We start from the raw sequence: 14,422 nt of genomic DNA on the forward strand, positions 1-14,422 counted from the left end.
ATGTAAACATTTTTTTTAGGAGATGGCGTTAGCGTTAAGTTGGAACTGCTTGACTAATTCAAGTGCTGTTGGAACAACCACACAACTATGACTCTTGTAAAAGGCGAGCCAACATTGCAGAAGAAGTAAGTCAACTTAAGGCTCTTAAATTGTCCTAATGATACTGGCGTAATAGACTTATCCGGAGTCGGAGCAAGAACTGACTCATTTTCCGTCATTCAGAAATCACTGACTGGCTTTCTCGCCAAAAAGATTGATAAAGAGTGCATTAAGGAGGAATAGATCTTCATTTGCTTGCATGACCAATTTCTGCCATATTTGCACAGACAAACACAAAAACACAAACATCTTTCTTCATTTCTTTTTTAGTCGGTTCACCTGGTACTTATTCACAGAAAAAAATCGCTTTCCCGAAGATTTAACTATCTACTAGCTCGTGAGAAACCAATGTCAAAAACATAGCGAAAGAAAAGAAAGAGTTCTCCACGTACCCCGAAAATTAAAAGCGCGATAGGATAAAAGTGTACTTTAATTATTTTTAGCAAGCTGGATGCAAATAAACTACTTTGCTGTCAAAAAATTGATTAATTAATAATAATAACAACAGCATGAGGTTATAAAGCTTAGTCTTTTCTATTCGTTAAATGTTCCCTTCCTCAAAGGGATCAGAATATCTCTTACGAATCTGAAGATTTGCAGCGTTTGAGCCGGAGAATAGTTATTGTCTTTCTGCTTTTTATATTTTCTTGATAACATATAAACAAAAGAGTTACATTAAATGAAACTGTGGTCTTCGGGTTGTCTGAATCTTTTAAGAATTATCTGGATTCTACACGCCAACCCTGTGCTTGTGTACAGTACACGGGGCAACCAAATTCAGGGGGCCCATGATAATTGATGCGTAAAACTGCCAGAGTTTGGTGACTTTATAAGATTGTCTTTCCTGCGTCGCTTATTGATAATTAGTTTAAAATGTCAACTTTCCTGAGAGCCTTCTGCAGTTCAGAGACCAACCCTAGTAGGGTCTTTTCAGCCTTTCATTAGGTTGTCTAATTTTTCGACGATAAAAGAACTTCTTTTTTCGTGTCTTTCGTTGACTTGCAGACTAGTTACAGGGTTTAGACTAAACTTAAACGAACTGTCACTGCAGAAAATCATCAAAATGAAGAATTGAACTAAAACGCGAAACGCATTTAAAATATACATATCAACGCAATAAGTATAACTTTTTTTACTTACGTTCAAAGCAGTTAAATTCTGGCGTGCCAGAAACTGTAATAAGGTCTATCAGTTGAAAGCTAAAACGTCTTCTTTGCAGTAAATTTCGATTGTCATATAATTGTTTTATCTATGTAGTTCAAGAAGAACAATCACGGCGATTTATTTGGAAGGTAAATTGAAGCAAGTGTTCCGGCAAAGAGGAGCGAGTTAATACATAAGCCTGACAGGGAAATCGGCTCCTATTTCCTTAGTTGAAAAAGGACGTCCCTTCTCCGGGAGCAACGTAGCCAAAAGGGTTCGGCTGCGTGCAGGCTAAGTAAACATAGCTTACAAACCAAGCATATCCTGACATTTTTAATGCTGGATTAAAACCTCGTTTTCCGAATTTAAAAAAAAACACAAAACAAAACAAAAGGGAAAAAAACAAGCAACAACAACAAAAAAAATACTTACATTATCTCGACAAGTGAAAAGAGTAAAGGCGAATAAAATGGAAGGGGTAAAACTTTCGACTTGATCAAGAAACTGTTTCTTGATCAAGAAACTTGAATGATCTTAACTTTCGCGGACAGTTTGCTACAGTCGGTGCTTAAGGTGTTGTTAAACGGAGCGATTCGCAACGACGATCTTTAACGCAACAGAGAATTGCAATTGGTTGGAACGTTGCACTATAATTTCAGCATAATGCTGATTCTTCTGCCGCAATATTATGCTTAAAATTAAGCCGGTATACATTATGGACTATCCTAACTGCGATACCCCTGGGATAATTCCTAAGATACCGCTTGTGTAAGAAAAAAACAGCAGTCCAAAAACGCTTGAAATAGGAAAACCGCAAGTCAAATTTATCAGCACGTGCATGACTCAACTTTAACCCGCGCCCGTGACCGATCTAGGAATCAGAACCTTCTGGAGATTTGCAGCCTTGGAATGTTTGCGAAACCGAAACCGAAATCGTCTTGTTACTTGGTAGATAAATAACATGTGAGAGAAACTTTAACTTGTGAACTATCTATGGATCAGACTATAGCCTTTCAATTTCGATTGGTGAGCGAAGCGGGACGTTTGCCTCGGTTACGTAACTATTAATTCCCTGCCTCTTACGGTATGCTGGAAATCGTCGAGAGAGTCGTAAGATGGTCCGAAGCCTGGATAACTCATAGGTTAAAGTTTAGCTCACGTGCAGTTTAATTTCACTCACGTGCACTTACATAGCAAGCTGCAATGCTCTTGAAAGCTTAGCTAACCATCCCCTGGTTCTACATCTCATAGGACTTCTAAGATTTGCAACCTTTAATCCAGGGTTTGGTTACGCAACCCACCCTCCAAAAAAAGGCGCGTTGCAACTTGGTGTACCAACCGCACGTGAGTGAAATTCACCTGCACGTGACAGAAAACCTAAGGGTGTGTGTTATCTACGGATAAAACTGACTGAAGCAGTTGCGCAACCCCCTCCCCCCCCCCCCCCCCAATCAAAAAAGGGGCGCGTTGCAACTTGGTGTACCAGGTGCACGTGAGTGAAATTCACCTGCACGTGACAGAAAACCTAAGCCTGTATGTTATCTATGGATACTACTGACTAAAGCAGTTGCGTAACTGCAAGTGAGTGAAACTTTGACCTGTGAGTGTCTGAAGATTTGCAGCCTTCGATTTGAACCAGGGATTTATAGTTACGTAACCGAAGAAAAAGGTTGTTGTAGCTTGGAAAATTAACAGCACTCTTGAGTGAAATCCTAACGTATGAGTGTTCTAGTAAATTTATATATAACGTTTTACCATGCTTTCAGCGGAAAAGCATTTTTTAAGCTGCTTTTGTGTGTTCATGATCAATTTAGAATCGAACAAGTGAAGGAAACGATCATTTTCGGAGTAGTCCTGGGTTAACATCTGTCTTGTAAACCTCCGCATTCCTCAATTTGCTATGAAACCTCTAAATCAGTAGCAGTCAGTTATAGAGCAGGTCTTTTTCTACCCGACCCCTGTTTTAAAAACTCTTTATTATTGAATAGTTTACCCCTTTTTCCATTATTGTATTATTGTCTGGGTATCTACCTACAAAACAAATCCTTGTCGTCTTGTCTCTTTGCAAAAGCGAGTTGTTAGAATTGTTTCTAGGGACTATCGATGCTCATCAAGACCCTATTTTCAAAGAATTGGAGCTATTAATAAAACCTTTCCGACATTAGACAATCTTATGTTTTCTCTTAACCATGGCCATTCTCTTCTTCCATTAAGGTTCAAAGATTACTTTTCTTTTCACAAAGAAGTCTCCCGCCGGGAGAAGTCTAATGATAGCTATGACACTAAATACGCGAATGATATTCACCTTCCTTTCTGTACAGCTAATCTTCGTAAATTTTCTGTGAGTTTCCAAGGACCAATTTTTTCAGCTCTTTAGGAAATGAGATCAAAGTTCTGCTTGTCTCTCCTCATTCAAAACAAATCTTCGTAAACACTTCTGTGAGAATTATAAATTATAAACCTTGTAAATAGTTATTTTTTCTTCACAGTGTCTCATTATTTAGGTTACATGTTTGATACTTTACTTTATGTTGTTATACATTTATATGTATTTATATTTACTTAGATTTATCAATGTCATTTAATACTTTATATTTTATAACCTGAGAGAGACCAATCTTCATAAGCCTTATGATTTCTTTCTCACCTATTTCTCTACGAATAATGCTGAAACCCTAGTATATTTCAAGGAATTATCATGATTTTATTCAATTACTGTATATCGTTATACTGTGAGGAACTGGTTGGATTGAAAAAGTAAACGTCGTTAACCCCGTCCTCTGAAGGCGCAACAGACCTCTTTCCACCTTTCCACAATCTGTCGATCCAAAAAGCCGTAAACAGGCATCTCGAGGCATCACATGGTCTTGACGACCAATGATAGTCACACCCTACGGTCTAGCAAAACCGGAGAAATACATGCAACTCTAGCACGATTGAAGATATGATGACTGCAGTCAAATGTTGTTCAACACTACATTTTCACGTCCAATTGACAAGAAATTATGAGATAGTACTGTTGTACCAGTTATGAACAAAACTGTTAAAAATACTGCAATGTCCTCTTGGATAATTTTGCATCCTCTTCGGCGTCAGTTTCGCTGCCCTAACTTAATATTACAGCATTATTTGCTTTCCGCATCTCAAATCACGTCTGTGATGGGACTAGCATAAATGAGAAGTAAATAACCGAAAGAAATTAATATAAGCTTTACTCTGAAGAATATCAAAGATGATCATATGTTGTTCTAAAATGTTTTCCTTTACGGGGTTTTTCTTAATAATATGCTCAAATTATTTTTCTTTGTTCGCCTCAGCGAGTTCTTGCCAAGTTTTGTCCAACTCAGAAGCATCTCAGGAAAGGATATCAAACTTAATGGGAAGAATTGAGACTAATAATGTACCGCCTCAGTGGCATTGAAGAAATGAAAACTCTGCCAGTCTTAAAGGATTTTTATCTAACGTCCGTCGAAGTTATGTGGACTTGCTTTTCAATATTGCAGTCGATTTTACATTTTGGGCTGCCACCGAAAGAGAGTTTGATGGTTTGGTAACTTGGGAGTGATTACGAAACGCGGGGAGTTAGAAAGCTAGTACATGAAGTCAGTCGAGATTTCTAGATAACATTGATTCAGCGTGTGTAGCGACTCCTATTGTATTCTAATGAACACAAAAAGACCCATTTGATTTCTCTAAAATTAGGCTTCCAGCCAGTAACTGTTTTCAACATGATAGAGGCGGTTGTGCGTTCAAAGAGCTAACCGAGAGTCTTAAACTGATTGGGTGAAGTTCACAATACCGGAGTTTTCGACCGTTAAGTAGCTGTTATAATTATGTAAAATAACAGGTTTCTGAACAGATTGAAAAAGTTGCTGTTGTACTGCAGCAGCTGTTGGTTTAGTCGTACATCAAATTTGCTGCATTCCTCCACATAGTCAGGCGAGTGATTCAACTCGCCAAAAACTAGTCTTGTGAGCAGTTTCGGTGTTGCTGTTTTCACTTATTACCGCCGCAGCTACGTTTTAGTCTCTTTATGGAAAATTCGAGAAAATCTAAGGGAAAAGTAGGGGCGCAATGTAGATTAGGGAGCGGCGCCCGTTTAATAAACAACCTTCATATTTCAGTTCCTCATGGCAGTTTTGTACGATCAGTTCAGGAAATCATCCCGACTCGTATCTCGCTGCTTTGTTGAAGCTATACTTGTCTACGTTACTTTACTCGTTCAACGGCGACAGTATTTTTATTCACAACAAAACTTTAAGTTGCTTGATCGAATACGTCTTAGAAGACCACGATTCACAACCAACAAATTGAAACACGCGTTAAGTTAATTCAGTTCTTGAGCGCGGCTTTGCCTCGCAACCATCTAGCTTTACCATGACCTAGTTCACTCAAGTATGCCCTTGCTTAGTGGTCGAACGACTTGTTATAGCTCTTAGGTTTCCACAAACATGGATATGCAAACATTGCGTGGGAGATTGTCTCTTTGTGAACGTGTTCTTGGTATGGTTGCGACTTACATTCACCTGTTACATTACTGAATTTTTAAGAAAATGGACGGCAATCTTCCATCAAGTCTAAAAGGTCCTCTACGGTTTACTATAAATTATATTTTAAGTTGTTTGTTGCCCAATTCAATTCTAACGAACATGTTTCCTCAATTGCAAGCAAAAGAACAATTTATTTCCCAAGAGTGGCAGGCACGGACAGTAGCCCGCCTTTGCAGCCACCATTTTGCACTCCTCTGCTAAATTGTTCAAATACACGTCGCAGAGTAAAAGCTTTCACTCAACAGTTATCGACATCCGCGTTTATTTAAGATCCTGTGGCTCTCCAACCGCCGGGGGATGACAGCGTGGAACTAAACACGCTAAAATTTGTATGCATACATTAATATTAAGGCGCGAATAACTTATTACTGTTCTTCTTGAGAGCGTGGTTGCTGTTAGTGAGGATCATAAGGCGAATCAATAGGCGTTTGATAACCAGTGCCATTAGTATGTCCTTCTTCCTCTCGAGAGATTTGCAAAACTAAGGTTTCGACTTCCCTACGCTTCTGACATGTTTTTGAATCGGCTTTACACGTTAAGGTACCCGTAAGACGTGCGTGAATAAGCCCACTTCTCATGCGTAAAACTCGAACATTGTTCTAACAGCAGATTTTTCTTAAGTCTTTTTTATGAATTCCACTTTGCAATGACCGCAGGCGGGATGTGAAAATACCAACAATCAGGAAATGATTACTTTACCTTATTTCATGCGTCTCTGCTTCTCAGATGAAACTCAGAGGACAAAAAGTCCTTCCCTCCCAAGGGTAAGAGTATAATACAGAATACTTCTGATACTTAACTAAGTCTAACCTGTGAATAGTGCTGATGCTTTCCCTGTACGTGTAAAGCTCACTGAGAGCTCGTTTGTTTGATTGTCATTACTGAAGTTGCGTTATTTATTACACGTTTAAATGAAAGGCGATGGCACGTGACTGAACTGTCCGTGGAAATCTTCGCACGTGCCGGAAAAAGTCAGTCATAACACGTTTACAATACTTGTGCACTGGCTTGCAAAATAGTCCTTTCCTGGAAGCCTTAATAGGTTATCAAACTTAGCAAGTTTTGGAGCCTTAAGTGAACCACGTATTTGGTGTGAAAAGAAGGTAAAATCCCGCACCATATGTATTTGTGAGCATAAGTGGAAAGTATATGAATTTTTTTGACCTATAAGAACAGTAGTGTCTGTAATAATTCAGTCGGGACAAAAGGTGTGTGTGTTTTCAAGTTCCATCAGGAAATCAGAGTAATTAAATTGGTAGATGATGGAGTAAAATGGCACCAATTAATATTGATTTAGTTGTTCAAGCAGATCCATAAATTTCTGTAAAATCCTACCATAATTTTTTTAATAATTAATTTTCAGCTCTTTCCCTATGAATCCGCTTCTTCTTATGATTGCCATGCCTTATTTTTGAGTTTAGGCCTAGCTAGTAACACTCAGTAAAATGTCGACTGAATTAAAGCTCTTGCGTGTTTCACAGAACTGTGGGTTGCAAGCTCGTATCTTTGCAAATAGCCTAAATGAAGCATGCCCTCGATCTGCGCCAAAAATTTACCTTATTTGTCAATTACAGAGACATTTCATGTAAGCTAGTTCTTATTTTTGAGTCTGCCGACGAAAACCTTGTATGACCGTTCAATATATTTTTATTGTTATAGTTGGTTTCTATAGTGTTTTACAAAATGAATTTAGATTTTCTCTAAGCTTCCGATTGACCTGCACGCATCCAAACCTCTCATTTCATTGGGCCCTATAACCTGCACTACCTATTGTTTTCAGGGATTGGGGCATTGTTATATCACCATCCCTATTGTTTTCCCAGCCAATCACAAACCTTGTCAAAATCGACCCTTAACTTACTTTCGACAGCTCCGTTTGCCTAATTGCACCTACCTCACAACGTGTCAGACATGGAACAGCCACAGAGAGTTACGGTCCCTCAAGCCAAAAGTGATACATGCTTTAATACAAGCATACACTCTTCAAATCAGTTACCTTCGACAACGCAAATTCTCCATGAATTTTCGCATCGCCTGTTGTTTTTGTCAGTAATTCCCCTTAAGCTGGCGTCAGATACTTGGACGTAGTGGAGAACCAGTTTTTGTCCAACTATAGTTCCACCAAGACCGACTTAGATTCTCCATCTCTCCGGTTGACGATAAAACGTAATTTAACATTCCCACTTTCCACTTGAGGAGAATCAACCTCGACTGATTTATGCTCACCATCGGATATATATCGTAAGCCCGGGGAGGAGGGGGTTACTTCCTTATAAGAAGCTAATGTGAATGTGCCGCTGGATGGGGTCGCATTTTCACGATTGGATTGGCTGTAATGGGGTCGCATTTCAATACAGTTACTAGAATGGGCTGCACTTGTTTGGATTTTTGGGGTAAGAAAGTTCTTCATATTAATGGTTAGCAAAGGTACCAGAATGTTTGTACTCTAGGTGAAAAGTAAAGTGTTCTTCATTCAATTTAAAAAATGGGTCAATTTATTTTAGGATGCCTAAGTTGAAAATTACATATTTGCCCAAAAGTGACTAAGATGGGGTCTATAATTGGCCCCAAAATCGGCTATAATGGGGTAGGGGCTCTGCAGGGAGAGGCCAGCGGCACATACCCAGCAAAAATTAACCCAAGTACCCCCCCCCCCCCCCCCCCCAGGTACATTGTAAGCGATTTTTAATGGAGTGTGTTTGAAGTTCTTAAAACGCGCAGCAGCCTAAGAATAATTGAGCGCAGATTCTTGAGTCCTCGTCGAGCCTCCATTGTTTTAGTCATCTGCTGTGTACGCAATTCAATTTCTTTTTTGCCTGAAGATGGAGCTCAGTTTCCAAGCACGGCCTTTATCCCGAGCCAAGCTTGTATTGGATTAGGGAGTTATTGTAAGCAATGGTCAATACCGCGGCGTAACAAAACCCCAATGTAGTACTGAATTAGCCACCGAGTTTGTTCTCTTTTGGCCATTTTGTGGGTGTGCTAAATTGTTTCTATCTTTATTTTTCCGGCTGTTGGAAGAAAATCACCTGCCACAAAAACATTTTTCCCTGGGCTTGTAACTTACTGCAGATCGGAACGGGCGGAAAACATAGCCTCTAAATATATTCTCTCTTGACTTCAGTAGCTAGTGCTGGGCCGGAGGGCCTGTTTTTGTTTTGTCACTTGTTTGAGTGCCGTTACTCATGCGTTGTTTGTGGCAGTTGAATGGCAGATAGTCCCACGTGATAGAAAAAGAGACAAAATACGCTTCAGACTTGTCAATCAAGTTAGACATTCCTTGTTTTATTCATTAAAAAATTCGTCTTGCACCCTGAATGACCCTGGCCGATGAGAACTTTTCAGCCGCTGTGTATTTCGAGTAAAAATACTTGTTTTTCGTTATCACCTATTATAGTAGCAGTGACTACTATGATTTCCAAACCTTGGAGTTTGTGTTCAGAAATGTTACGTCTGCTGGTGTGTCTGCTCTTCGATACAGAGGTAAAATGCTCCTGAATCTGATCTTGGTGGACTGAAAACATTCTCCACGTACGTGTCCCTTTTAATTTATTCGCACAAATCAAAATCCCGTTAGCCGCAGCTTGGTTACTGGATTTTCTTTTTAGTTCGGAAGCTAGGCACCTGACATATATTACACTAAAGATCATGACTCAAACATGATCGCATTGTAATTTACAGTATTAACATGGCTATAAAGGTAGGCAAATGCCCTTTCTGGATGCGCCTCATAGCAGTGGTTGGAAGCCTCCTGAGTCTATGCTTGTATGGTACAATTTTACCACGATGTGCTACCTTATCAACTTGAAAAAGTCTGAGTGACTTTATTGCTGAAGCGTAGTCTGTCTGTAGCCTCAAAATGGAATACTTTAATGTCTTGAGAGCTATCCTTAAGTTATATAATTTGAAAGGGCTGTTTCCTGTTTGTATCAAAGGTGTAGTACAATTATGCTCGACGCGGAACTTTGACTGAGGTGGCTTAACGAACGTTTCTTCTGTTCTCATAATGGTGTGTAAAAGTAAAACCTTATTTGCAGTGTAGCGTAATATGTCCAAATATATAACTGTCAAAAATCCTACCTCTTTCTCTCGGTATTCGTCCTTGCCCTTTATCGTTTGATTTAAAATCTTTCCCGTTTCTTTGATGTCGTGCTTTCTAAAAACAATGCTTTACTCTATCCTGGATCTAAGTATATTAACTTCAAGGTTACATCATTTATCAGCAAGCAGAAATCGTTATTTCATGTACAGTGTACCCTGGCGTAATTTCTATATCCAGCCTCGGATCATTAACTCAGTCGGAGAGCACTGTTTCATCGAATATCCGTGAGACCAGAAAATGGGTTGAAAATACGAGGCGCAGCCTATAATCGTAAGGTGAAACAGTGGCGACTTAAACAACGATCAAAATCTTTCTGCTTTGGGCGTTGCTTCACTTGCTCCGCATAATGGCAGAAAATGTAATGGCAAAAATAGCTTCCACTCTCATTTAATGAATATGTCAGAATGCTTTAAGCTTCCTGACTTTAACCCTGTTTTATTAGATATAGCCGTGGTAAAAAGCTGTGTAAGTTCAATGAAACAGGAAAATATCTCATATTGGCAAAACACCCTTCAACATTCTAAAAAACTTGAATTATATAGATCTTTTAAAACCGATCATACCTCCTCTAGTTACTTAGACTTAACAAGAGGAACAGCTGGGAGAAGGGCTTTATTAAAACTACGAATAAGCAATCACAAACTAATGATAGAAATAGGTAGATACAATCAAACTACGAAGGATAATAGGCATTGCCCTTTTTGTGGATGCAATGTGATAGAAGACGAATGGAAGTTCACTTTCTTTTTCAATGTCCTACATACTGTATGATAAGGAATAAATTCAAAGTCAAGACTCTGATTCCAAATATTACCCAGTTACCTATAAACGGTTTGATCAATGAACTGAAGAACTCTTCTAATTACTTTTAATTATCAATATACAATTCATAAAATATATTTCAGCTTGTTTTGATGTTCGTGACAAATTATTATCAAAGTAACGTAATTGCATGCTCTCTGTTGTAATTTTGATTCCTAAACATAGCTTTTGCTATACTGTATGTGTCTGTATGGTCATGCAAATAAAGCTCGTTGTTGTTGTTGTTGATCAGGCGATTTCAGTTGGATCAACAGCCTGAAAACACCACGAATATAGTTTCTGTCACTGGATACCTCGGCGTAGAGAGGCGTACAGAGCGAATCAGTAACTAAAAGTTTGCTTGCACGAGATCTAGATCTAGATATTCTTTGCAAGAAACCTTTTCAGTCGAAAAATTTCACTTTCATTTGAAGGGACGTCTTTAGTTTAATCGGCTGTGGATATGCTTTTCAGTCTCTTCGGTCCCCTAGTTGTTTGGGGATTGATTTCCCCGAGGTGAAGTCAAAAGGCCCTTTGAATGGAAGAATTAAAAATTGAGAAATTTTGCACCTAGAGTATTTCTGCCTGGAAGACAGGGAAAACAATGTCCTTGAATACTGATTATTCCAAACTGGTCTCTCTTTCGATTGAAGGTTGACAGTTCAAGTCAAGTTTTAGACTCGTCCGTCGGTATTTGAGAATGCATCTTGACTTTCCAGTTGGAAGATTTCTAGACTTTCTTTCGCACAAGCATATGTTTGCACTTAGAATTTCATACCCTGGAAGCAACTCAAGCGATCAAACAATTCTAGCTGGCGCATTAGAATGAAAAGATAAATGCAGCCAACTAAAATGGAACACTTTTAAGTCAGTAAAATAATATTGCACCTTTCTTTTTCTAAAAACAATGCTTTGCTCTATCCTGGATCTAAGTATATTAACTTCAAGGTTATATTATTTATAAGCAAGCAGAAATCTTTATTTCATGTACAGTGTACCTTGGCGTAATTTCTATATCCAGCCTCGGATCATTAAGTCAATCGGAGAGGACTGTCTCATCGAATATCCGTGAGACCAGAAAATGGGTTGAAAATACGAGGCGCAGCCTATAATCGTAAGGTGAAACAATGGCGACTTAAAGAACGATCAAAATCTTTCTGCTTTGGGCGTTGCTTTACTTGCTCCGCATGATAGCAAAAAATGTAATGGCAAAAATAGCTTCCACTCTCATTTAATGAATATGTCAAAATGCTTTAAGCTTCCTGACTTTAACCCCGATTTATTAGATATAGCCATAGTAAAAAGCTATGTAAGTTCAATGAAACAGGAAAATATCTCATATGGGCAAAACACCCTTCAACATTCTCAAAAACTTGAATTTTATAGATCTTTTAAAACCGATCATACCTCCTCTAGTTACTTAGACTTAACAAGAGGAACAGCTGGGAGAAGGGCTTTAGTAAAACTACGAATAAGCAATCACAAACTAATGATAGAAATAGGTAGATACAATCAAACTACGAAGGATAATAGGCATTGCCCTTTTTGTGGATGCAATGTGATAGAAGACGAATGGAAGTTCACTTTCTTTTTCAATGTCCTACATACTGTATGATAAGGAATAAATTCAAAGTCAAGACTCTGATTCCAAATATTACCCAGTTACCTATAAACGGTTTGATCAATGAACTGAAGAACTCTTCTAATTACTTTTAATTATCAATATACAATTCATAAAATATATTTCAGCTTGTTTTGATGTTCGTGACAAATTATTATCAAAGTAACGTAATTGCATGCTCTCTGTTGTAATTTTGATTCCTAAACATAGCTTTTGCTATACTGTATGTGTCTGTATGGTCATGCAAATAAAGCTCGTTGTTGTTGTTGTTGATCAGGCGATTTCAGTTGGATCAACAGCCTGAAAACACCACGAATATAGTTTCTGTCACTGGATACCTCGTCGTAGAGAGGCGTACAGAGCGAATCAGTAACTAAAAGTTTGCTTGCACGAGATCTAGATCTAGATATTCTTTGCAAGAAACCTTTTCAGTCGAAAAATTTCACTTTCATTTGAAGGGACGTCTTTAGTTTAATCGGCTGTGGATATGCTTTTCAGTCTCTTCGGTCCCCTAGTTGTTTGGGGATTGATTTCCCCGAGGTGAAGTCAAAAGGCCCTTTGAATGGAAGAATTAAAAATTGAGAAATTTTGCACCTAGAGTATTTCTGCCTGAAAGACAGGGAAAATAATGTCCTTGAATACTGATTATTCCAAACTGGTCTCTCTTTCGATTGAAGGTTGACAGTTCAAGTCAAGTTTTAGACTCGTCCGTCGGTATTTGAGAATGCATCTTGACTTTCCAGTTGGAAGATTTCTAGACTTTCTTTCGCACAAGCATATGTTTGCACTTAGAATTTCATACCCTGGAAGCAACTCAAGCGATCAAACAATTCTAGCTGGCGCATTAGAATGAAAAGATAAATGCAGCCAACTAAAATGGAACACTTTTAAGTCAGTAAAATAATATTGCACCTTTCTTTTTCTAAAAACAATGCTTTGCTCTATCCTGGATCTAAGTATATTAACTTCAAGGTTACATTATTTATAAGCAAGCAGAAATCTTTATTTCATGTACAGTGTACCTTGGCGTAATTTCTATATCCAGCCTCGGATCATTAAGTCAATCGGAGAGGACTGTCTCATCGAATATCCGTGAGACCAGAAAATGGGTTGAAAATACGAGGCGCAGCCTATAATCGTAAGGTGAAACAATGGCGACTTAAAGAACGATCAAAATCTTTCTGCTTTGGGCGTTGCTTTACTTGCTCCGCATGATAGCAAAAAATGTAATGGCAAAAATAGCTTCCACTCTCATTTAATGAATATGTCAGAATGCTTTAAGCTTCCTGACTTTAACCCCGATTTATTAGATATAGCCATAGTAAAAAGCTATGTAAGTTCAATGAAACAGGAATATATCTCATATTGGCAAAACACCCTTCAACATTCTCAAAAACTTGAATTTTATAGATCTTTTAAAACCGATCATACCTCCTCTAGTTACTTAGACTTAACAAGAGGAACAGCTGGGAGAAGGGCTTTATTAAAACTACGAATAAGCAATCACAAACTAATGATAGAAATAGGTAGATACAATCAAACTACGAAGGATAATAGGCAGTGCCCTTTTTGTGGATGCAATGTGATAGAAGACGAATGGAAGTTCACTTTCTTTTTCAATGTCCTACATACTGTATGATAAGGAATAAATTCAAAGTCAAGACTCTGATTCCAAATATTACCCAGTTACCTATAAACGGTTTGATCAATGAACTGAAGAACTCTTCTAATTACTTTTAATTATCAATATACAATTCATAAAATATATTTCAGCTTGTTTTGATGTTCGTGACAAATTATTATCAAAGTAACGTAATTGCATGCTCTCTGTTGTAATTTTGATTCCTAAACATAGCTCTTGCAATACTGTATGTGTCTGTATGGTCATGCAAATAAAGCTCGTTGTTGTTGTTGTTGATCAGGCGGTTTCAGTTGGATCAACAGCCTGAAAACACCACGAATATAGTTTCTGTCACTGGATACCTCGTCGTAGAGAGGCGTACAGAGCGAATCAGTAACTAAAAGTTTGCTTGCACGAGATCTAGATCTAGATATTCTTTGCAAGAAACCTTTTCAGTCGAAAAATTTCACTTTCATTTGAAGGGA

The 14,422-nt window shown here is 38.3% G+C and overlaps 1 long non-coding RNA gene across 1 annotated transcript in view; it reads left to right on the forward strand.

Moving 5' to 3' along the window:
* Nucleotides 1-14,422, forward strand: part of LOC140951037 (uncharacterized) — a 30,020-nt gene that overhangs the window by 6,182 nt on the left and 9,416 nt on the right. The window contains exon 3 of the long non-coding RNA XR_012167234.1: nt 20-125. This is a non-coding gene — a long non-coding RNA (uncharacterized lncRNA). The remainder of the gene's footprint in view (nt 1-19; nt 126-14,422) is intronic.

Source organism: Porites lutea, chromosome 10, assembly GCF_958299795.1.
Source record: "Porites lutea chromosome 10, jaPorLute2.1, whole genome shotgun sequence".
Classification (NCBI taxonomy): Eukaryota; Metazoa; Cnidaria; class Anthozoa; order Scleractinia; family Poritidae; genus Porites; species Porites lutea.